This window comes from Lissotriton helveticus, chromosome 10 (genome assembly GCF_964261635.1).
Source record: "Lissotriton helveticus chromosome 10, aLisHel1.1, whole genome shotgun sequence".
Classification (NCBI taxonomy): domain Eukaryota; kingdom Metazoa; phylum Chordata; class Amphibia; order Caudata; family Salamandridae; genus Lissotriton; species Lissotriton helveticus.
The window spans coordinates 748,780,208-748,807,231 of record NC_136071.1 but is presented as its reverse complement, the minus strand read 5'-3'; positions in this window follow the sequence as shown (position 1 = coordinate 748,807,231).

Genomic DNA, 27,024 nt, shown 5'->3' with positions numbered 1-27,024 from the left:
GAGGACGCGTAGGGACACAGAACATGGCAAAATTTACTTTTCCACATTCCCTCCTTGTCACTACGTTTCCTTCAGGAAACATCAATATTCATGATACCATCTATCATTTCATACAGTATCATTTGCTCGTCTCGAATTTTCTTGGAACGGGATTTAGAACGGGACTTGGGACTAGGAATACAAGAGGTAGCACAAATGCCGCAAATCGCAGGGCCACATTGTATACAGAGGCAGCAGCTGAATATGATCGCTACTGCAATACCTAGAAAGGACAAGACTTTCCATCCCCAAGCGGAAATTATATTCCAGAACCAACCGGACCATGTCCAGGTGCCTGGATCTTGGTGTAACAGATGGGCAATTTTATGGAGTCTGGTTATAGCTGAATAAACAGACGGCGCGTTATTTGGAATGAAAATGCAGCAACTAGATCCGATGACTCTACAGGCCCCGCCCCTATCGGCCAATATGACGTCAAGAACGAGACGATTCTGTAAAACGACAAATCTCATAGCAGATTGCTCTTCAGTTAAGTTACCTAAAGCAGAGGCAGTCTCATTGACTACTGCTTCAAGGGTTCTGGTTAATCTACGAATTAGCTTACTATTCTGGATAGGTCCTATAAAGAAGAAGAATCCTCTATTGAAATCTGTATACTGTTCTAGAGCAGTTTCAGTATAATCGACAATGGGGGACTCGATCTCCCTTCTATGTCTAATGTGTACTAGATGTGTGTTTCTGTGATAATCAGATGGGGCTAGGAAAACAGGTGGCAGTAGGAAGGCAATGTAACAGGTTCCCTCCCAATCGAGGGGCAGACGAACATATGCGGTCTGACCACAAATAAAATAAGAATGACGTGAAGCTTTGAAAATAGATTTCCCACTGTCACTATACTTGACAATAGTAGTACAATCACTATGTCCTACATGTACGGAACCATTATTTCTAACACATAATTCGCCTTTGACTGGTAGTACTGAAATAGCAGGTAAGTCTGGAGTGGAATCAGACTGAACATTCAGGACCATGAAATTCGAAGAATAATTACCTAAATTGTAAACTTCATTTTTTAGATCTAACCCTGTTCTGTGGGGAAGACCTTGCTTGTCCGGGAAACATGTACTATTAAGAAAAGACATATCTGTTGAGGATGACGTTAACGTGGACCATGCTCCACACGAACCATTATGTGAAAATGGATAAGGAAAGAGTGGCAGAACTCCCTTCGGTGTCTGGAAAGGGGGGAGTCGACCACACACCCAACAATTAGTGGCATTGCTGGTCTGGTGTGAATAATGTAACATGCGGATGAAAGAGTTATTACGCATAGCGAGGCGGTAAGAGAGTTCATGAGGAGGCAGATCACTAAACGTGTGCTCTACTGTAGCATTGGAAGACTTATTTACATGAGAAACGGGAAAATACAGGTAAAATGCATAACTGGTGCAGGAAATCATAATACTGAGAAATAATATGAAACATAGAAAAACGATACATCGGATTGAGTTTTGACTAACTCTCTCACTATGGGGGTCTATTTTATACATGTCAGAAACCGGTCTAACCGTTTCACCTAGGGGAGGACTTAGACAATCAAACTGGCTGACTTATTTTACTAGACCTTAACTTGAGTTTATACTCCTGTTGCGGAGTTTTCTCTAACAGGGAGGGTGCAGTATCATTGTCTTTTGCGGGACAGTCCTTAAGAATAGTACTTTGGCAGTCCTTTGAATCCTGGGAAATGTTCTTTGAGACTGGCTTCAATCCATAAAAATTTTTAATATGCGAAAGATGCACCCAGCCTTTGCGTCCCTCCAACTTCACGGCTGTACGGGTGGCCAGGAGGACCTGTCGGGGCTCCTTCCAGCGAGGCTCCAGCGGACTTGAGCGATCGAAATTTCGCACTAGGACCATGGATCCTGGAACGATTTCATGCGGTGCCACCTCGGTATTATCTGGAAATGCGGCGGCAACCTGTGAACGACAAGAGTTGAGGGCAGACATCAAGGAAGCTAGGTAATCTGTCAGCATATTACTTGGAACATCTGTAATACTTCGAGGTCTAGGTGTACCCCACATGTTAGGGGGGCGGCCGAAAACGACCTCATACGGGGACAGACCTGATCTGGAATGTGCGACCATGCGCATATAGAACAGGGCGACCGGCAGAGCTATGAGCCAGTCCACACCTTTCTCTTGACAAACTTTTGCAATTCGGATTTTCAGGGTCTGATTATGTCTCTCTACGAGACCAGCTGCTTCTGGATGGCGTACACAATGGAACTTCCACTGGTACCCTAACAAAAGGGAAACGTGCTTCATGAGTTCAGATGAGAATGGCTGGCCGTTGTCAGAATATACGACTCTAGGGAGTCCGTAACGGGGGAAGAACTCACGAACCAACTGCTTGGCAGTGGTCGTGGCTGTGTAATCTGGGACTGGATATGCCTCCGTCCACCTGGACAAAGCGCATACAACTACAAGGACATACTTGAAACCTCGACATCGCTCCATCTGAATGTAATCCATCTGGAGGACTTCAAAAGGGTGGTCAGGGGGCTGGAATCCACCTTGTTCCACCGGGACACTTTTACCTGGATTAAACTGACAACATATCATACAGGTACGGACTTTCTGCTTGGCTGCAGCTCGTAAATGTTTGTTGAACCAAATATTCTGGATACTGTCTAACATTGCTTTTTCTCCTAAATGTGCTGGACTATGTGCGGTATTAATAATGACTTGAACCATAGAGTCGGGGAGAAACCATGTGGCTCTACCCTTCGTTAACCATCCTTGATCTGTCTGGACCCCTCCTTGTTCGGACCATTTCTTGATTTCATCGGGAGTAGCATGTAACTGGATATCTATGACATCTTGAGTAGGGTCCTTAACTGTCATACAGGTAGTTGGATCTGGAGTGTGTGTCAGTATCGGATTAACTGGAATGTCTGGTGTCTGTACTGTAAGCTTGGCTGTGCGATCTGCTAGATCATTACCTTGGGAAATAATGTCAGTAACTTTCGTATGTGCTTTGCACTTCATGATAGCAATGGATGTCGGTAAATGTATGGCATCCAACAGAGCTTGAATGAGGAGACCATGCTGAATCTTGGTTCCATGAGAAGTCATGAAACCTCTCTCTTGCCAGAGCACTCCAAAGTCGTGTACGACTCCAAATGCGTAACGTGAATCTGTGTAAACATTAACTTTCAGGTTCTTGGCGTGAATGCAGGCTTGTGTCAGAGCAACTAGCTCCGCTGCTTGAGCAGACAGGGTGTCAATGCGGTGTGTTTCAATAACTTCAGTGTCGGTAGTCACTGCATACGCGGCGACTAGTTCTCCTGTACTTGTTCTCATACATGAACCATCCACATAAAGTGTCAGGTCTGGATCTGGTAATGGAATATCTGTCAGATCTTGTCTTGGCTTTGTCATGATGTTAACTACTTCCACACAGTCGTGTGTGGCAGAATTCGAAGTAACGGATGGTAACAATGTAGCAGGATTTAAAACGTTGCAGCGTCTGATCTCTATGTGTGGCTGGAACAGTGTCAATTCATAACCTGTTAAACGTGCAATTGTCAAGTGCTGAGTTTGTGTTCGGTTTAAAAGAACTTCCACGGAGTGTGGAACTTGTACTGTCAGGGAGTGTCCTAATACTATGGAATCACTTTGTCTGATAGCTAGTGCTGTGGCTGCAACTGACTTGAGGCACGCAGGCAGAGCCTGGGCTACAGGATCTAATGTGCTCGAAAAATAAGCACAGGGCTTGTACTGTCCTGCTTGATCTTGTGTGAGGACAGATAATGCTGTACCTTCGCGTTCAGTGACGAAAAGTGTAAAAGGCTTACTGTAGTTCGGTGTTGCTAGAACTGGAGCTTGGCATAGAGCTTTCTTTAACTCATTGAAACTAAGTGTATGTTCAGATGTCCAAGGGAGGACAGTCGATACGGCTGCCTCCTGTGTCGTTAACTGTATCAGTGGCTTGGCCAGAAATGCATACTGAGGAATCCATTGTCTGCAATAAGAAGTAAGGCCAATAAAAGCACGTACCTCCTTCTGGGTCTTGGGCTGAGGAAGACTCGCTATTAACTGGATTCGGTCTGGTGTCAACTGCCTACCCCTCTTGGACAGTAAGTGTCCTAAGTAGACCACTTGCTGGACACAGAATTGAAGCTTAGAAGGGGACACCTTGTGTCCCATCTCGGCTAGGAAATACAAGACTGTAAGGGATGCTCGCTCGCAAGCACATTCAGAACGGGCTGTGATCAGTAGATCATCGACATACTGGAGCAGGGCAGTGTCAGTTGGCATGTGAATGTTATCTAGTTGTCTCTTGAGTGCTTGACTGTAAATACTAGGACTTTCTGTGAAACCTTGAGGAGCGCGTGTGAACATATAGCTCCTTCCATTTAAACAAAATCCGAAAAGAAACTGGCTGTCTGGATGAATGGGGACACTAAAAAATGCGTTCTTGAGGTCTATGACAGTGAAAAATGAGGCTTCGTAATCAATGGCTGTCAATAGGGAAGAGATATCTGGGACAACTGGGTACTGGGGAATAATACATTTATTAAGCTCTCGGAGATCAATCACTAAACGATATACTGGAGGTGCATTTGGGTCAGTACGTTTCATAACAGGAATGATCGGAGAATTGCATACATTGGAGTCAGTTTCTACAACTACTCCTTGAGCCATGAGCTCGTCAATAATTTTGGATAAGGCTGCTACAGCCTCAGGTGGCAATCTGTACTGTCTGATTCGTGGCAGGACTACACCTGGCTTGAGAGTCACACGATGGGGTGTGATTTGCATAAAGCCAACATCAGTTGGACCTTGCGCCCATAGATGCTGCGGAACATTAGACAATCTCGGATCAAAATCTCGTAATACATAGTGACCCTTGAAGTCACTTAGGAACAATCGTATTCCCTCTGGGGAACAGCATATAACTGCACCTAACTCTTTCAGTGTCTTAATGCCTAATAGATTTTCTGGACATGACTTAGTAAGTAACAGATCAGTAGTGCGGGACAATGGACCTACTTCTAGAGTAACTGGCTTTGATATTTCATTTACGATAGGTTTTCCTGAAAATCCAAGGGAAACATTTCTAGAGCCTGAGAGCGGAGCCCCTGGAACTTCGGCGTGACTGATGGTGGTCCTACTTGCCCCTGTATCAATCAGAAACTTTCTGTCTTTCCCTAATACTTGACTATGAACATAGGGACCTTCTTGATCTACAGGTATCTCGATGAGAGGCAAGCCTACCTCCCTCTCTAGGCTGTTTCATGAATATGGCTGATACTCTGGATACTCGGACTGTGCATACTGGTACATCTGCTGTGTAACATGCTGTGTTGCAGCGATAGGCTGCGGTGCTGTAACTGTCTGTGGTGCATTCTGTGACTGAGGAGTCTGTGTAACTTGTTCTTGTCTAGGCGGACGTGGTCTTTCTTTAGTCTTACCGGTAGCTATGTTGTGTTTCAGAACTGCACACTCGTTTATAAAATGACCTGGCTGTTTACAATAATTGCAGTTTCCTTTAACGGGAGCTGCAGGATGACTGGCTTGATTTGTACCCCTCTTCTGACTGTCTTGAGGAACAGATTGTGCAACTAGTACTTTCATTTTCATGTCTTTCATACGTTTTCTCTCGTGATCTTGCTCTTCTCTGATTCTATTCTGGTGATATTGAAGCATCTGTAACATCTGGGACGGGGTATTAGCTTGCCAGGTACTTTCGACTTTCAAAACTCGGTTTTTAATTTGTGGACTTGAATTCTCGACTAATTTAGTAACAAAAAGATGAGGGTATGATTCGCTACTTGTCTTGAGGCCACTGTTGATGCTAAAACATTTCTCAAATCTAGAATAATAATCACTAATATCTTCGTCTTGTTTCTGTTTACAGGCTGAGATTGCATCCCAGTCTTCCTTTCTAGTTGTCAATAATCTGGGTAAAACTTGTATTAATAATTCTGGTAATTCTTTACATTTATCTCCAAGACCGGTACCTGGTACTCGTGCCTTGTCTTCAGCTTCTAGAACTGCCCAATCGATCTTTTTCTCTCCCACCTCCCATTCTTTTTCTTTGAGTTTCTCATATACCCCTGCGGGCAACAGGACCTTTAACATTTTAATGATATCTGGATACGTGTATTCTCCCATACGGAGCATGTCTTTTAATTCTCGGTGGAACCCTGCTGGATCTTTATCATGACAGGGAATTAACTTTTTCATCTCTAAGAGTTCCATCTTTGTGATCGGGGTGTAAACAAACACTCGTTGCATTTCACCACCGTCTGTCTTAACTGGATGTACTTCTCGTAACGGATTCTGTCTGTCTATGTAAAAGGGTTTACTTTCTGGAGGTGAGACATGAACAAAATGTGGGTTCAGAAACGTTCTGTATTTGTGGCGCTGTTCTAAAATGACACTAATTAAATCGGTACCTAAACCTTTCCATTTATACTGGAGTAACTCGTTCAGGACATCATGTAACGGACCTGGATCAGAATGTTGACCCTCATACAATGTAATGAGGTGCTGGATCATATACATACCCACCAGTCGCTGCTCGGCTGGGGGCAATTTCAGAAACATTTGTGCCACTATTTCGTCTGGAAAAGTGGTAGAATCAGTAGTCCATCGGACTGCTGATCGGGCTAGTTCTTGTTCATGCATAGTACTTAACTCGCTATAACCGATTCGTAATTTCAGAATGTGATCGGTAGCTTGGAATACTTGTTCTAGAGAACCTTGTTCTGGTGCTGGATGGTGAAAAACTGGCTTGTGTTCTAGGCGCAAATGGCGATCTGGAAATCTAGATTTTCCTACATACGCTATTCTGTCGGGATTCTCGTCCTCTACCTCTTCTGTAGAAGAGTCATTTTCTTTCTCGCTTACTTTTGCTGCTTTGCGTTGTTCGTGTATCCTTATTATTTCTTTACGGATTTTCTTGTACATACTCTCTATACTACTGATGGTTCTGTGCTTACCCTCGGCTATATTATCACTCCACCTTGTCAGGGCTTTCATTTCGGTTTGATCCTTGGTCGGATAATCTTGTTCCCTTATTAGACAATTAATCAGAAACTTTAATAGCATGAGCTGGACTTCAGCTTTTCTTTGGCACATGACATCACTAATACTTTCTGGATCATTCCCGGTACGGATGAAACGATATATTCTGTCTAGATCTTCTTTCATATCTGGTAGGGTGACTAGATACTCGGTCACCTTTCTCACGCGTAATGAATATAAAACCATATTATCCTCGCCTGGGACTGGATCATAGCCACATTCGGTAAGGGCTTTTCTTATTTCTGCAACAGACTGATACCTGGGCGTACGCTGTGACGCTTGTGCATGTAATTCGGCTAACGTTAAACGCTTGTGTGGCGGCGGGGTTTGAGGAGGACCTCCTCCTGCGGCCCCTAACCTAGAGTCGTCTACTGATGCTCTTCGTCCTGGCAGAGTGGGAAATGGAAATGTAGGCTGGACTTGTATGGCGGGCTGGACCGGGGGTACCGTAACAGGTACTCCGGTGTCTGGAGGAGCGGGAAGTGCCTGATTTACAGGGACTGGCGGAGCAGGAACAGGATTTGCATATTCTTGGACTGTGTCGTCCAAATAGGACGAAATGAAAATATCAGCTGCGGTCGGTTTGTGACGTAGCTTGGTCGGAACTAATGGTGGCGGGAAATTACTGGATGCCTCCGGGGTTGCTTTTGGCAAGCCCTCGGCAAGAAGAGGATACATACCCTTAATAAGAGCATGCCTCTGTCTGTGTGACTGTTCGGTTTTAACTCGTTCACCTATCTCGATTAATTCCCTTTCTTGGGCTCGTTCTAAGGATTCTCTACTTAATTCTGACTTTCTGATTTCTTTTTCGGTTCTTTTATGAGATTCTTTGCGCCATAACTCAATGGCATCTTTCTGTGACTGTCTGGCTTTCTTTTTCCATAATGCTTCTTCTACTCTCATGATGCACTCGGCATCCCATGTACCCGATACGGGCCATCTATACTTTTCCTCTAACTGTTTGGTATACTCTACCCATAAATCTAGATACAATATGGCGCTTATGCCATGCTTCTGATACATGAAATGACCTGGACTGTCCCTAGGCAGAACAGGAACTGCTGCTTCTAGCAGACCTTTTCTGGTTTTTAACTGACGCAGTTTTGAAAAGAGCGGCATGACTGAACTATAATCTGGACACAATACAATACACAATAAACACGATAATTACTTCGCACTCATACCACGACATTAAAATACATAAATAACATTCAGAATAACAGTTCGAACAGAATACTACCTGAAATACGGGAAACAGAATACATGAATTTTCTCGAGAACAGAACTGACTAGAACAGAAACTAGATGCACTACTGAAACAGTACGAAACTTACCGGTCTCATACAGAGACACGTCAGGACCCGCATCCACCGAAGTGGACACTTCGTTTGTGGGTCTGTGTACCACCAACCCACGGACCAGAGTCAATTAGATTGACCCTGTCTAGATACTACCCCAGCAACGGTACTCACCGGGCAGCAAGAACGGAAGGCCTCGGACGGGACTGGACTGCTTCGACGCCGGACGGACGAACTTCGGACTTCTGTTACGGGTGGGCCTCCGGATACCTCGGACCTTGGACTCTCGGCTTGGGCTCTGGTCGGGACTCGCCGCGTTCCTCCACCGCCTCGTCTGGATGCTGGACCGCCACCTCCGTCTCCTCCGTGGGCCTGAGGGATACTTGAAGCAGAAATATCTGCACGTGCACGGTATGGTTCCGTCACGGCTGCAGAGGGTCAGGGGGCCGGCGTGGCTTCACCGACGCGTGGGGAAAGGGCAAGTCCCTGTTCGGGCGCCATTATGTGGTATATAAATAAATAATACCGGATCTAGGTTTGTCTGGACTTAGCAATAACAGATAGCTCAATAAAATAAGAGTCAAGATTCGAGGTAGTAGGAGTTTGCAGGTTTATTACAGCATAAAGGACAGGAACAGGACAACCTGCACAGGAATAGGATGGCAGCGCTGCCGGGGGCAGAATCGGGATCGGCGTAACATTTAATAACAATACACGATCATATATACTAAAACAGTTGCATTACAATACATACGATAGGCGGAGCAGTGGGTGTGGTCAATAGCAGTCGCGAAAGATAAGGGTGAAAGTAGGTGTAACAGAGGCGTATACATAGACATGTGATGCAAACGTAACAGAATATGTCATGAATGGGGCGGAAACATGGAGGGGGCTACCTAAGGAGCCGGGACCTCTAACCTGGTGGTGCGCGCAAACTTGGCAATGACGTGTTACTAGGAGAAGCTGGGGGCTATGAACTCTGTGCTAGGAGCAGAGACTGAAGTCTGGAGAGTCAGGGCGACATGTACCTAAGCAGTATCTAGTATCTGATGTTTAGAGAACATGTTGATAGAATCCAAAAGTTATCGGGGTAAAGGCGAACAGACTCTAAGACTGGAGCATGCATTATTCTACATGTAGTGCGTGATGAAGAATATTAAATGACCATTAAATGCAGTATTTCTCTAACGTGGAGACGTAAAGGCTAGACAATGACGGAAACTATTGATGCAGTTCAGTAGCTTAGGAATGCAGAGAAGGAGGACTGAACTGATAACTGGAATCATAACATACTCTTGGCAGACTCAGAGGCAGAGCCAGGCTGAGCCAGGCACTGTGAGGCAGGAAGTAAGTGAAGGGTCGAGGATACAGGTGGGGGCTGTATCGCTCCTCAGTGAGGCTTCAGGAGACAGGAGCTAAATCTGGTATCCAGGCCCTTTTGAGGCCTAGAAACGGGAACTTTACAATGAAATAACGTGTACACTGAGAAACGTGGCAACGTAACTTTACATAGGCCTGATATTCGTAGTATTCACGAGAACTGGAAATTGGCATACTAGAGGTGGACACAACTGTAATTGCGTCTTTAATCGAACATGGGGAACACATATGCATATTAATCATGCGCTCATAACATATGATGGAGGACGCGTAGGGACACAGAACATGGCAAAATTTACTTTTCTCCTAGAAAGCAGCTATTTACTGTTTCGCAGGACTCTGTTGTTTTGCATCGTATATAAGTGTCCCACTAAAGGGCACTTTAAGTTTCAAGACACTCCTCAGACACAGAGGGGCTGTTGGTGGCTGCGTCCAGTGCACACGGGAGTATATAGGTTTGGGGGGCTTCAGGCAAGCCACAGCTCCAGGGACTGCCAGCTCCGCTAAGCTGCAGTCCTGCTCTCTCCCTCTCCACCAAAGCTGCATAGCTGGTTGCTGCAGGAGAGGGCGGCCCGTTGCCTCCAGTACAACACCCTGTCAGCTGGCTACTCACTCCACCTTGAACCCCTGGTGGTCCCCTCAGGGGCGGTTCCAGGCTCATGGTGGCCCTGGGCAGGGAGCTTATGTAGGGGGCTTCGTAAGAAGGGGTCCGGACGGGGCGGAGCGCAGAGACCAGTAAAGAGGGGGGGTCAGGATGTTTGGAGGTGGAACAGAGCCGGAGGCCGCAAAATCCCTGCCAGGGGCTGCCACGCAAATATGTATCCATCTTCAGAGGATTATTATATTAAGGATTTATATTGGCGTAGTGGCCCCCGGGGTTTGGTGGCCCTGTGCTGTTGCACAGCTTGCACATGCCTAAGGACGCCCCTGGTCCCCTCCTCGACATTGCCATCCCTGACCACCGTTGCCCTCACTGCTGCTTGGTGGGCATCATACTCTCCAGACTAGGATGCCTGTGAAGTGCAGGTGGCAATGCAAAAGCCATATTACTCATTGAGGACAAACCGTCTACCACCTTTTCATGTCATGTGTAGCACGTTCAGCTGGGTGTGGGTGGTAGGCCAACATCAAGTTGCATTTTGCAACATTAGTCCCATGTCTTTCTTCATGATTATGTGATTAAAAATCCCAGCACACAAACTTAAAGCTACTGAGTGCAGCCATGCGTATTTAGCACCTTTATGCAACCTGCCTTTTGCATGCTGGGGTTTCTAAATCCCACACTGTGAGTGAAAATAAAACTACGAGTCCCACAAAGCACATTGCTGGTGGCTAGAAGAAACACTGTTTTATAAATAAATCTTTTCAATTGTACATTTTAGCAAAGTTACATACAGCGTGAAATACATTTCAGATAGATGTCAGTCCAGTAGCATCAACACTGCTTACGTACCGGAGCACATTTCACAGCACAGATGGTTAGGTGTGTGTGGGTGTGTGCGTGCGTGTGTGTGCAAATGCTGGTAGCCAGGCGCGCAACAACCATTGGGCTGAAAGGGCTTCAGCCCCCCCGTCAGGTTCCGTGGGCCGGGCTGAGGCTGCCAGGCAGTAGTCAAGGTTCATCCAGGATATTACTCGATCCGTCCTGAAGCCCTGGCGGTTACAGCTATCCTCTTGTTTATCCTATTTACCCATTTCTTTCTTTTAGTACACTTCCCTGCATGAATGACCCTTTCATTCCTTAATGGCTGTATCTGCATGACAACAGCGGCGAGACTGGCAAAGTTAAAAGTGTTCAAAGGTGTGAAGTAAAGTTAACCTTCCCCTCCCCGTCCGGGAATGAACAGAGTATCCTGCAAACAAAAAGGAATACACCCACATCACGACAGACTTTTGCAAAGAATGTAGCGGAGAGATGATTGTAAAGTGGGCATATCATTCATGATAAACATAGGGTTGCCACATTTTCAGATGCAAATGGGGAGGAGGCTGGTAAGTGAATAGCAACTAAATCTGCTGTTAGCCTATTTTTTTTTTAAATACAATTATTCACTCACAACTCTTAACTTTTTTGCTCAGGCAATTTATTTTAATTTATAATGTCACCAAACTAAAATGACAGTGGGGTTTAAAATGAACACAGTACAGAGTGTCACATAAAGTATAGTAGTCTTGAGGAGTTCGCAATGCGCACTCAGATATAATAGACAAAATAAAACGTCATCTGGAGCACAGTGAATGTGAAGCTGCAATTATTAGATATAATACACGGGGAATCGAAGTCATAAAGTCAGGTCATCAAAAATGTTTAGAGACAATTATTGAACAGCGAAGAGTAAGACTCTGTTAGCTTTAATAATAATTTAGGAATTGTGTATGTTGCTTGGTAATAATTTTGATGTGATTTATGCAGGGCCACTGAAATTCTGCAGCAGGGGAGAGACAAATCATGCAGCAAGGTTGAGTAAAATATGTGGCATAATGCTGCACATTTTGTGATAGCATTACTATATGAATTTGTAAATTTGACACTTTTTAACTGTCTAAACATTGGTTGCATCTCATTAATACTAGTTTAAAACTCAAATATAGAAATAAGCAACAGAAAGGTGACCAGTCACCATTTTCAAAAGTCCTTCCACTGCGTGGCAACATGTTCCTGCATTTTTAGTAACTTTTGAACATTTAAGCTAAAAACATTTTTTTTTCTGTTAACATTTGGAGATTGTGAGGCAGTTTATGTGGCAAATGCAGCAAATATTCAACTATGCGAGAAAAAAACCACAGCCATACAGTTGCATACCTCCAGTGGCTATGGATATATACCTGTATTAACTGCTTGGACCTCGTATTTCAAACAAGACTAACTATGAGCTTTTGCTGAGTTCCAAGGTTTTTTTACCAGTTGTTACTTAAAAATATCTGCTATTTAGGTAACAGACTGGCCAGGTGCAATCCGATGGGAAATTACAGCATGGAGGGAAAAATGGATGAAAGTGGGGCAGAACCAGTGAGCGAAAGTAACAGGCTATAGGAAAGAGGGAGGGAGCAGGGGGAAACGCGAGTGTATGAGGGAACTAATCAGTCAGAAAAAGTAATGCTCCGCAAGAAAGAGGAAGGGTAGGCATGCATGGAAGAAGGTAAGAGACAGGGGAGAGCTGACAGTTGAAGATTAGGGCATGGAGGTAAGGGCTGAACTGCAACTGTGGACACTGCTGACATATTTAACCTATATTGCTCACTATAAAGCATACTCATGCAGTTCTGGTATCAAAGATTGACACAAAGCGGCATAATCGGGCAGTGTGCTAGGTGAGATGACCCAGCACTGCCAAAAAGTAGGCAGGCAGGACAATTTTCTTCAGGTTCTGCTCCTTGAAGAGGCCATGCAATGCTCTATAAGTGAGACTGTCAGCATGATGTGCAGCATTTTACACAGGGTGAAGGGTTAACTGTAATCAGTCATGCTGTGAAACAGACCATGCCCATGCTGTGACAAAAGTCTGGCTTCCAGTTGACAGTTTGTGGTAGGCAAGCATGCCTAGGGCAGGTGTTTAGAGCCTCCTATATAAGGCCTTTATTGTTATATATTGAGCAACATCGTGGTGCATTAAACAATATACAAGAGAGGTTTCTGCACAGTTTGCATCCTGAACAATTATTTCAAGGTGCCTTAAAAATAATGATCCTGAAAAAGGAGTCGCAGTGAAGGAAAGCAATTGCCCAGGGTCACACAGTTTGAGCATTATAGACAGACAGGTTCTTTGGGTCAGGGCACCACAAAAGCTCCAGGCTGGCCTGGATGGACTATACACAATTGATGATACACAAGTACTGATTTTCCAGATTACACTCTAATGGTGCAAAAACAGAGGAGAGCATATCTGGAAGTTAAGAAACAACTTCCTGAATTACACCTCAAGTACATGTTTTCATTCCCCAGAGAACCTGAAAGTCTTGTACAATGAGAAATCACACATCTATACTGATACATCAGCAGTATGGAAAATGGCTGAAGCTCTGACAAACTCGGGAAGCCCTATTTATTCGTCATTCCAGAATAGATTGAAATCCAGACCACAACGTAGGAGATAAACACAAAAGGTTGACAGACCATCCGCTACTCTACACAAGCTGAGAGGGCTGCTGCATCAGTGGAGGCACTCTATGAATCGCTGGACTTGATTATCACCTGTGGCTTAGGAGACAGCACATTGGTGATTAGTGGCACCAGAGATGACCCGGAAACTTTCCTGAATATGGGACTCGTGGCTGATGCTCAGTACGTATGCGCAATAATAAGGCCCACTTGCTGCTCTGAGTTAACCTGGGCTGGGGTATATTGCCTGTTAGCATTCACTCATTGAAACCTTAAGTGGCAGCGCTCTGAAATGCAACTTTTTGGGTGGCTGTGAGCAATGCCAATGTGGACTATTGTAGGGAAAGTGGAGGTACATTAGGGAGAGTGCTGACTGAATAATAAGTGTTAAAGCTAATGTTTTGGGTAGTGTGTATCAGCATAGTAATTGGGGCTCAAGTGCTGCTAGAGAGGGAAGCATGCAAGAGAGAGACTGCCATGCATAGTCCTCTGAGGGATACTGTGGTTGACATTAAGAGTAATGATAGATTACTAGCATGTAGGGAAAGGTACAAGATGATCAAACATAGATTGAACCCCATTTGCTTTCAAGGAATTCACAGCCAAACCACTCCGAGAGGGTGATAGATCAGGCTGGTTGTTAGCAAACTTTCTTAATTGCTTCATCTGATTGGATGCGCTGCCATGTGAGATATAGGGTGCATTTACAGAAGATTTAAGGACATCAGGCTCTTCACATTTCATTACAAGATCATAGACTTGCTCTGGAGGCACCCCTGGCGGAAACTATTCAAGCTATAGAAGTGATAACTAATGGCCAGAATCCAGGGTCGGATAGCCTGCCAAACAAATCTTACTCAACATACAAAAGACTGATGGCTCCTCAGCTCTTGGATGTCTATAACCAGACTGAACCTTTACTCATGCTTCCGCAAATGACAGAGATTCTAGTAGTGATTCTACAACTTGGCTGTGATAGTTTTGATAGGACTTTCAAGCAACCACTCTCTATGATGACTATACAGTATAAAATGCTGGGGAAGGTGCTGGTAAATAGATTGTTGCCCTTGCTCTCTGTCTCATGATCAAAATGGCTTCATTTTGGATAGTTAAACTTCCTTGAACTCTAAGAGAGTGGTCTACTCAATGGCAGCCCTCCTAGATGTTTTACAATTACCAGCAGTGGCATCATTGCCCTTTTCAAATTAATACAATGTAAGTTTCTTCATCAAAACTATCTCACCCCAAGGAAGCTCAGAAAGATATGGACATTAAAGATTAATCTTTCAGACATGAGGGTCTAAAGATAGATTTGATCATCATCTGTCTGTCTTTAGGAGTGCTGGTATCTATTAGACTACTGGAAACATGACTTGAACAACAGCAAAAGTAGTAGGTGAAAGAATAGGCTACTCAGAGGGTGAGCATGATGGTCTTGATGCCTAGAGCCAAAAGAAGGAAGACTTTTCAGGTGTGCAGATTTGACCATAGTGGCAGCAACATGTAGCATAGCTTTGTCATGAAGAGCATCAATAGCACTTAACAAAACAGTGTGAGGCAGACAAAGAAATAGGTGGAGGCAGAATGTACAACAGTGAGAAACTCAGTTATACACATACATGGAGCAGCTAGTGGAAACAATAATGTTGTAAACTGAAAAGTTTTCAGATTATAGGCCACCCTCAATAACTGGTCCTCCCAACTGCATAAAACACTATACTGGTGTGTGTTTACCAATTCAATGTAGACACTGGTGTGTGGTTAACAAATAAATATATACTGTATAAGAGTCAGAAGATAAGCAAGGGATGACAACACACTGCTCACCGGAAGAGCAGATACACCGTAAAGTTTAATAGGCTCACGACCATTGAGAGACCCAGTTTACTCGGGGTCCAAATCAGTATCCTATGGTATTGCATAGTTGTGATCACTCATTAAAAACAGGTTAAAGCTGACCCCCAACACATAAAGAGTACATTTTAAAATAACAATGTATGTGCTTTAAGGTGATATTCATATGCACTGTAATAACATGATTGTTTTAAACTTTATAAAATGTTTATTAAAATACCAATTATTTGGTGCAATGTAGCATTGAAGATACTGCCCTTGAGTGTCTGACCTTTTTTCTATCTGAGAGGGCATAAACAGTTCACATCCCGTATTTCAGTCATGTTTGAGATCTCTCACTTGCAGGATCCCACAGGGCTTTTCTCTGAGCCCTACATTGTTTACTGTTTATCTTATTACGTTTGCTTTATTTATACAACCCTTTACTTTCTCTGTGATGTCCTACACAGATGATATCATAGGATCATTTTCTTCTGCAATGATCTGGGGTCTGCCAAAGAGAAATTATGATCTTGCTTTTTCACAGTTGCCTCCTGGATTAAGTCAAATCAAAACTCAATTATGACAACACAGAGGGCTTCATCTTTAGGGAACCTTCAATGAATAGATATGGTCTTCAATTTGGTAATGGTGGTGGTGGAGATGGACCCATCATCCACTCGAGTTTGACTCAGCAAAAAATCCTGGATTAATGTTCTCATTCTTTCAGCAGATCGGTCACATTTTCTCCTTGCATTAACAGCATCCTCATGTTAGGCAAAACCATCTCTCCTCGCGATCACAGGACTGCTATAAATTAAACTATTTTCTCACAACTAGATAATGAAAGTCTATCTTGGGCTTCCTGCTTTCAAATCATTCAAAACCCTCTTGCATGCCTCATCTGAGGACTGCCCCCTTGCTTCACAATCTTTTCTTACTCACTGCTGTACTGTCTATTGCCTTTGAATGTGAAACAATGTGACTTCAAAGTGTTGTTCCTAGATCTTGGCACTCTCCATAAAACAGATTCTCTGCTTCTTCACCATTGTATCACTCTTTATATTCTTTCCAAAATCCTATGCTTTGCAGTAGTCAACTGCGTACATTCCTAACATTAGGCAAGTACCTAATGAATGCTGATGCTGCTTATTTCTGGCATCAAAACACTGAAACTCTCTGGCTCCCGAGCTCCAAGGACTCTAGTCCTTCACAACAACAAAAACGTGCCTTTTCCATATTAGTGCAGTCTCCACCTCTCCTTCATTTACTGCTCAGCACCAGGCTGCTTGGTTAGGGTAAAAGTGCACTTTACATATTATTTTTAATCATTCATTTCATTCAGTAGAACAATAACTATAGAAGTGTGATTAAACTGCACTATTTGCCACCATTTTTTGAACCACTCTGGGAGGTGGGACGATGGAGGTACCCAAATATCTTCTAAAAGTATTTTGAATGGCTAATGGGTTGAAGCCAATACAATTCACCTCAGGTGTTTTACAGTGCATCATATGTCACTAATTGTTGGTAAAACTGTAATTATAAAAATAAATGTCATGTGAGGGTAGGTAAACTCATTAAATGTTTACTAAAATACAACATTTAATATTTGTTCTACTAGAATTCTTTAAAGGAAAGTCCTAAACTTCCTGCAAAACTTGGTAAATACTATTATGAATACATTAATGTTAGAGCCCAACGTGCTTTGAATTGAGCTGTGATGTATCGGCAACAAAATAACCCCTATGCATTATGCCACTACAATGACAGGATGACCCACCAGCAATTTCTAGTCTGACTCTGAATTTGGCTCCGCCTCCAGCATTTGAAGTGTTAGCCCCCCCCGAAATTTGGTTCTAGTTGCGCCCCTGCTGGTAGCAGTACCAAGCCACCATGTTTAAAGGCTTCATTTTGGATTGGCTGTCCTATGTTAATAGTGCCATGTACCTAGACACTGCAACGCAGTTGTCGTGCACACTCATCACAGTACAGAAGGATGTTAGTAAAGCAGCCCATCTCCCTCACACCGAAGGCATTTGGTGACCTACAGCAGATGGCTCTGGGAGTTCTAACCACTAGCCCCAAGTCAGCACAATGCTCCAGAATGTTACCACGAAGGATATAACAAACACTCCCAGACACTTTAAACATGCCATTTTTCAAAGTGGAATACTCTGCTAAAACAGTTTCCATTAATTTAAGCCTGAAAAGGAATGATTATGAGTACAATAAAGTGCCACAATAATGCCATAAAATTTAAATTTTTGTGTCGCTAAATTTCCAATTTTGCAACACAAAATGTGCAAGTCTATGCCGTAATATCGTGGGAGTTCTGCGCTAGATGCAGATAATAAACTTTCAATATTCAGTACTGTAGACTGTGTCTATTTATATCTCATAATCTTTTGCCTGCCTGTACTGATGGTTACCCAACCACCTTGAGGACTGAACGGGGGCTTATATAGGTGTCTGGTTTTATCTTTATTCACAATGAACTTTACTTTCTGCAGACATACACACCTATGGCTGAAAGGGGAAGACCTTTCTTTGCTGACAGCATAGTTTAGTTAGGTTAAAAAAAAATCCTGAGAAATAAAGTGCTCAGCAAGTTTCCAGTACAAACTTTTCATCATCCTGATGTCTGTAAATTGAGTACTAATAGTGGGTTCATAGAACTACCTGTTGGTAATGAGTTTAGAAACTGCAGATTTTATTATAAAGTACTATAAAAAACTAAAAAGTTATTATTGTTGTTGCTCATTTTAAGATTTTTCCACTCAGACCAAAACACAACACAGAGCCTGGCCAGACCTAAAGGATCTGTTTCAAATCCAGAAAGATGTTAACCTAGTCTTTTGCTTCCACACATTTTAGGTAATCCCAGATGCACCCTTAAGCCCCTGACTTTGCATGCTGTTGACTTAATTCTGCCTGTCAGTGGTGCTTGTGTGGCATTGAACATACAATGGCGCCTGTAGGAAGGAGTCTGACCCCTATTCTAGGTTTCTGCTCCAAAACATGCCTTTCTACCTCCTGCACTAAAATTGTATATCAGGAGAGGGTGGTGTGTTATCATCTGTGATGTCACTGATTTGGAAAATTATTACTTGTTGTATGACTAGGATGATGACTTCACACTGTCATTATAGACGCAGTTTTGTGTCCTGGTGTTTCACACTAAAATAATGACTATCAGGGGTGTTCGTTTAATTAGTACATGGATGCTATGACTAAAGCCACAGAGATGTCAGCAGGAGGGGACTTGACACGGGACAATTTCTGTGATTTGAGGAAATCCTATATTAGGTGCGAGAAAAAGTAGGTAATCCAAGAAACGTTCCTCCTTTTAAATTATTGTACGTTTAGTTTTACTTTTCACAGTAAAAACGTAAAGTCCAGGCACCTCAGATAAAACAATACATCAAGAATGGAACTTTCTGGATTGCCCAATTTTTGTCTTTTCAGCTTTTTACAATCAAGTATCATTCATAATGTCGCACATGAGGCATGAAAATATCACTTACAAGTGGACTTCAAACAATGAAATGTCACACATATGCATACTGAAAACTTGCCAGCTATGATTTTCATATGGCTGAGGTAGATAGTGTGAATTTACACAACATATGCTGTATTTTTCTTGCTTCTGGAGCACCTTCTATACCTTTATGTGAAAATCATGAGAGAAAACCGTTTTTCCCTCAAACATGGTTCATCAAATCCCAGTGGAGAATCATCATTTTACACAGGGTTACATTTCCTTTGAATACACCACAATTGCTAAAATTAGTATGTACCACCAACAATTATTTATAATGTGATCGCACTGTACATGTGTTACTCTTTGTGACCCTAAACACCTGCCATTCAGTACAATGCATTTCAATGCAGACCATGTCCCAAAATCCAGTAATGGATGTCACAACATGTTGGCCACATTGTGACCAGCCAATCAAGGGGCCCCAGGATCCCTTTGAGTCTCCCCACATGCCTTTTGGGGTCAGGGTGTATTGACCCTTGCATATTATTAATAATTAATTTCAGGACACATGGACCATGTCCCTGAGTTATGTAGTGGCTGTGATAAAATATTGCTCATATTGTTCAGGTTCTGACCAACCAATCAAGATTTACTAGTCTTCCTTGATTTGGCCAATCATAGGATATAGTGACACCAACAGTCCAGATATCTATACATTTGAACCTTAAATTTTCAAAAAGTATCAAATCAGAAAAAGCATTGTTTCTGGTTAAACATCTAGCTTTTTGCTAAATATGATGTAATTCTTGTATTTCCTATGATAAAATGGTTCTAACTATAACTGCACAATCTTGAATGTAAGTACGGAGACATGTAGGTAAGAACAGTAGATCGATAATTGCCTATATTTACTTACTTTCACAATATTGTAGATGTCAGTATTCTGGGTACATCATTTTTCTAGCATGCTGGATATTCTGATATACAACCTAACTGGGAGCATAAACAGGAAAAGCGAATGTCTGAAAGTAATTCTGAAAATGTACTAGCATTGAAGCTAAAGAAAACACAATTGGGGATGGTCAAATAGAGAGATAACAAGCACTTTACAAGGCTGGGCTGTGATTCATAGGCAATGGGATAGGAAGGGGAAAGGAAAAGGAGTGCCAAGGGAACCTCCCCCTGAAAACATAAGACTGTATATATATTTTTAGGAGACAGTGGGGTTGAAGGCATACAGATCCAAAAAGTAAACTTTGAATAAATTAGTCACATTTGACTGGGTTTTCCAGTAAAGGTATACTGCAGATGCTTCACATTGAGTTTGCTTTGCATGCTCAAAATAGAGAGAGAAAAGCAGGCTGTGAGGGGGAAAGGCTAATATTTCCAGGAAAAATAAATAGATGGAACAAAGTACAACTATTTGCTTAAGAACATTATAAGGTGGAGTATGTAAAATTCCTATTTTAGATTAAAGTACCCTTTGTCTATCAGTCTGCCGAAGGGAAAACATGTATTTTCCAAGTAGCCACTAGGGGCCCTTTGACAATATCTATCCCATTGAGAATGTTGCGGAGATTCTGCAAATGTATCCTGATCAAACTACATGGTTTAACACCAGACAGGTCCAGGTGAATTAGGAATGTGATGACCTGAAGCAGTCTACCGAATAATATTGTAAACAAAAGTTTAATCTCAACGTTAAGGAGAGATATGGGGTGGTAGGATCCATGTGCATATTACACTGTGCACATCTCTTTATTGCTCTCTATGAATATCTATCAGTGGCTAAGTGCATTAAAAAAGTGTATGGGAACTGTGATCTTGAATCCAGAACGAACTCACAAAAAGGTCTCTATCGGAGGAATTCTAACCACCCAAGTTACCACTTCTACTGTGATATACACAGAAGGTAACTAAATGGTGTTCCAACCTAACATGTGAATGTGAATGTGTTATTAAATAGACAAGAAAGAAAAGAACATGAAGGAAAAGGGCATGGACCTTATAAAGACGAGAACCCTCACTCACCCGAAGGTGACATGCTTCATCATTGGGTTCCCTCTTGCACACAGTGCCCGCAAGTTGAACTGTGTGGACTACAACTCTCCCTCAGGAGAGGAGCGTGAGGTGTTTTATTCTCCAATGTTATTAGTGAGTGAGGGTCAGAGTGCATAAAACAAAAAGTGAATTTAAAATTGCCTCCTACAGGGAAAAATTTGTTTAATAAGTATCCCTGTGGACAATGTTAAAAACAGTGTGAAACGACAGGGATAAGGATGTTCCCTATCTGGTCAGGTCAACATGTTTCTGCCTGGATGCCCAAAAGGTTTGCGGCATTCATCAGGACCATATTAGTATCACTCTGCTACAAGGTGTGAATATGTGAAAAAAGGAAAAACATACTTATTTATATAGGTCTTTCCCGGACCAACTTCTGTCTGGTCTGTTTCTGAAATACATAACCATATTAATCTGTTACGAGTCCAGTCACATAAAATCTATATTTTGGTACATGCCCACAAAAAAACGTATAGTGTAATTTCAATCACCACCCACGTGAGTATCACATACAAAGTGAATGTGTTCTTAATTATATCTCACCAGGGTCTGACTAATTGTCTGCTTCTACCTTTCCTAGGTCCTCTATACGTGTGGTTCACGGGGACCTGCAAACAACATCACACTTGTGATAAAAATGTATTATATACAATGAACCATCTTGGTACATACATTGCAATCCTTATACTGTCCACAAATCTTATCAGTAGTTAGCGAAGTGTGTTAATGTGTGTAGACACTTTCGTAGGACACCTATCTCTTGTATCTGTCCCTTGTCACACATATACACTAGACTCCCCTTCGTATGTATTATTATAAATAATCTCTCTCAAATTTCTAATATTCTTTAAACAACATTAGGTTCTTATGGCATTCATTTGGGAATTCTCTGAGGACCTCCTAAGTTAAATATTGCCAACTCATGTCATCCAGGACCCTCGTGTACGTTAGTTAACGTTCTTACATAACATCATCTAACACGTGCACGTACATCTACTGCAAATGGTGGCTGTAACGTCATTTCTAACAGGAAATATCCCTTTATCACAATCAATCGAAATACAATCGGGGAGCTCGTTTATCGAAATCGCTGCGTACCCTTACGACCCTACAACAATGGTGGAGTTATGAGACAATTTTAACAAAAAACGCTACACTGTGAGTGCACACACTCGAAGCTCTATACCACACTACTGTTGTACATGAGTTCTTTCTCCATGAATATTACGCATTTAATGTCTTACCGGCTCTTATTGCTGCGGTCTTCCAAGTATAGAGGCCGAAAGGGGAACCGGTATTGCGGGAGAGCTCTTACTTAAATGCTCGCCTGACTCTGCCCCATCCGACCCGGAAGTGGAAGAAACTACTTCCGGTCCGTTCTTCATGATCTATTCTTATAAATCGTTCGTGCATGATTGTAATAGTTATTGCTGCGTCACGTGGCCCTCCCAGGCCTCTATTCCTATAAATCATGTGTGCATGATTGTAATAGTTATTACTGCGTCCCGTGATCCTCCCAGGCCTCTATTCTTATTAATCGTGCGTGCATGATTGTAATACTTATTGATGCATAATGTGGCTCTCCCAGGCCTCCATTCTTTTAAATTGTGCGCACTTGATTGTATACTTATTGCTGCGTGACGTGGCCCTCCCAGGCCTCTATTCTTATAAAACGTGCGGGGGGGAGTTTTCTAAAGCACCAAACGGACCTTGGAGGCAGCGCTACTCACCGCCAGCCCAGCAGACATCCCTGGGGAGCCCACGCTGTTGTTCTCCCCTGCCGCAGCTGTCCATTACACCTGAGGACGCCGCGGTGGGAACTACAGCTCCCAGGCTGCTCGGCGAGCACTTCCGCCTGCCAGCGCGCCCGGAGGCGCTTCAAAAGGAGCAGGCAGCCTCGGTGGAGTGGGGAGAGTTTTCTAAAGAGCCAAACGGACCTTGGGGGCAGCGCTACTCACCGCCAGACCAGCAGACATCCCTGGGGAGCCCACGCTCTTGTTCTCCCCTGCCACAGTTGTCCATTACACCTGAGGACGCCGCGGGGGGAACTACAGCTCCCAGGCTGTTCGGCGAGCACTTCCGCCTGCCTTCGCGCCCGGAGGCGCTTCAAAAGGAGCAGGCAGCCTCAGTGGAGCAGGGAGAGTTTTCTAAAGCGCCAAACTGACCTTGGGGGCAGCGCTACTCACATCCAGCCCAGCAGACATCCCTGGGGAGCCCACGCTCTTGTTCTCCCCTGCCGCAGTTGTCCATTACACCTGAGGACGCCGCGGGGAGAACTACAGCTCCCAGGCTGCTCGGCGAGCACTTCCGCCTGCCAGCGCGCCCGGAGGCGCTTCAAAAGGAGCAGGCAGCCCCCGCGTCGCGGGAGCGCGCGGGCAGCGCCAGGCTAAGCCCGGGCAAAGGGCGGGCCCTCTGTGGTCCTCCGTGGTCAACAGTGGTCAGGCGGGCCACCCCTCTAAACTACAGCTGACAGTAAGGTGAGCCCAAAATACATCATGGGGAAACGAAATACTAGCACTGTTACACGGGCCTCTGAAGGTCCTACTGTCCTCCCGCCCACCTTTGAAAGTATGCTGGAAAATGCCTTCAATTTGGTCACTACTGAAATTGCCAATACTGAAAGGAGAATGTCAATGGGTCTTACGAGCTCGTACTTAGAGCCCGAGCAAGTTATTTTAAACAATTTCTTGCCGCTTTCCCCTGTGGTGACAATTGTAAAACCCACTTCGTTGGCCAACGTACCTGTAGTTCAATCTGGGGGCAGTAGCTCTACCATCATTACTGACTCACAGCAAGATCCTGTCGTTCTAGCTGCTACCCCTTCTTCGATCCTGAGTATTAAGACCGTTGGGGAGAAAAGGAAAAGAGGCCCCTTGAAACAAACATTAAACAAGAGGAAACAACCCCCACGCAATAAGGGTCAACCTACTCCTCAGAGTATGTGGACTAGAGGGGAAAACATCATCTGGAGGTGGACCTGATAATGAGTCTCTGCATTTAGCTGATGGTAACATTGCTATAGTCCCCTCTAAAGAAGGTCCAAACTCGGCTTGTACACAGACTGAGCCCATAACTGAGAGCGTCACTCACGACAAGCGGAATGGGAACTTTATTGAGACTATTGTTGACACAATTTTTAAACAAGTAAAAAGTCAAATGGATAAACAGTTTAATTTAATTTTTAAAAGACTAGATAGACTGGAAAACCTGGTAAAAAAGGAAGATGTAAAAAGGAAAGGGGTGATTAGTCTTGACCAGTTGAGGGGAGAACGACTCTTGAAAGGTATGGAGGCTGCTAATAAGTGTACTATGGAGGGTAGACCCAATATTATTAATAGTACATTAGGAACCAACACCGCACCCAAGGATGTTATTGCAGGAAACACCCAACCTGCTACACCGTTGCAGCCAACTTTGCCTGTAGCAGCTGGACCGCCCTATCCCACCACTGTGATTGTGGGTCCAACAGAGGGCGGCTCTGGCCCAGTCACCACAAAGCTAGGGAAACCAGCTGGTGTAGAGAATGGTCAAGCTGCTGCCACAAGGCCCACAAAACAATTAGGGCCAGTTCTCCATTTACCCCCGATGCCTGTCCTTACATTTTAATTTTAGCAGGTGTACCACCACTTAAGGAGGGACAGGGGGAGTCCTGGATACAGCTGAATAACAAGTGTATTGATTGGCTGACCAAGCACAAAGGGGTTGGGCCAAAAATTTCGAGTGAAATCCTGACAGTACGCCGAGTGAGTTGGGTTGGTCCCTCTTTTAAGAATATCAATGGAGATTGTATCGCAATTAACTTTAGGCACCCTTCAACTGTAAAATTTGTACTAAACAGTAACAACAGCCACTTCAGCCCCTCAACTGTTGTAACTCCATTATCGTTGGGTTACTTCTACAGGCCCCCACAGAGACCATTTAGGTCTGCCCCCCCACCCTACCCGCTGTATATTAGGTACAGTGCACTATCCGAGTTGGAGAGCCAGGGCTGACCCTCAGCCATCCTTTCGGATACTGCAGATAGTGATCACCCGAACAAAAATGATCCTTTGGGAGCATTGATAACTGATCCCCTTAAAGAGGTGTTGATCGTTAACACTGAGGCAGTACTGCGACCTGACCCTAAGATAACTGTTCATACAACCTCCACCCCTATATCATCTGATAAATTAACAATCTTGAGCTGGAACATTACTGGTTTAAAGATAAAAATGGAATCTAGGGACTGGACCGATTGGGTCAGTAACTTTGATATCCTAATGTTTCTGGAACCATGGTGTATTAGTTCTCTGCTCCTCGAGGGTTACAGTTGTGAAAATCACATTGTACCTATCCCGGTTGCGGGTCGACCGAGTGGGGGTTTATCTATCTGGGTAAAGATTGCTGCAGGTACCAAAATTGAAACCCTAAAGACCAACGCTATGAATTTCCAGGCCTTAATTTACACTAGCAGGTTAAAGCTATGTTTAATTAATTTTTATAATAACGACTTTACATCACACCCAAATATAAATTTCATAAGATTGTTTGATTTTATTGACGGAATTATGGATGGTCAAAAGTACGGTAAACTTGATGGTATTTGTTTAGGAGGGGATTTTAATGCTCACATTTATCCCAGAACCCCGCCCTGCAAAAGAGGGAAAGAACTGCTCGATCATTTAGCCACACGGGATCTAATCAATGTTATGGAGAAGGCAAACATCCCCACGGACAAAGGACCATTGGCCACTTATGTTGGCGCGGATGTTCCACCACAATAGATTATGTATTTATATCCTCCTTGCTTGGGGACTGTTTATTAGAGGCCGATGTGGTTAGTACCGTATATAGTGACCACAACCCAATCCTGTCCACTTTTAAATCTATTAGAAAATCGGCTAACCGGAAAGAAATTGGGGCAAAAAACTTGGTGGTGTCAACAGACAACCTTAAGGTAGTCTGGAAGGGGATAGATTCTAAGGGGGTTCTAGCACGTGCCATTGAAATGAACCCTTTGCTTGTGTCCACCTGTCTATCTAGTGACATCCCTGGACACGACATTATCGATGCTTTTACAGGGTTATGTTTGGCCATTAAAAAGGAAATTTCTAAACCACCCCTAGGCCACAACAATAAAAATCCCAGATGGTTCGACACTTCCTGCTCCAAAGCAAACCGTGAACTACGGGCTGCTCTCGTGGCGGAACCACAGGACCAGTCTCTGGTTAAGAGACTGAGGTCAAGCTACAAACGCACCCTAAAAACACGAACAGAAGAGTTATTAAAAGATCAGTGGGAATCCCTTGCGTGTACAGCTGCAGTAGGATCCAACATTACCCCCATAAACTGTAATATAACAGGGGATATGTGGGTGAACCTTTTTCAAATATTTATGCTGCGCCACACCTAACAGCTGAGACTTCTTACCCCTCTATGGCAATTAACATCTCAATAACGGAGGTGGAAGATGCAATCTCCCAAAGTGTGGGCAATAAAGCTGCAGGACCCGATGGATTATCCATCAACCAAATTAAATCTGAGCCTGACTTTTGGTCACACTTACTGTGTAACATTTTTAACAATTTATCCCACACCCCGGCCCCAGTGACCTGGTCTAATAGTATAATTGTGCCAATCTTTAAGAAAGGCGATAGACTCCAACCTAGCTGTTATCGTCCTATATCTCTAATAGAAAACACTCTGAAGATCCTAGGAAGAGTCATTTTTAACAAGATCAGGATCTGGGCAGAGGAAAATATGATTTTACATCCGTCCCAGCTTGGTTTTAGAAG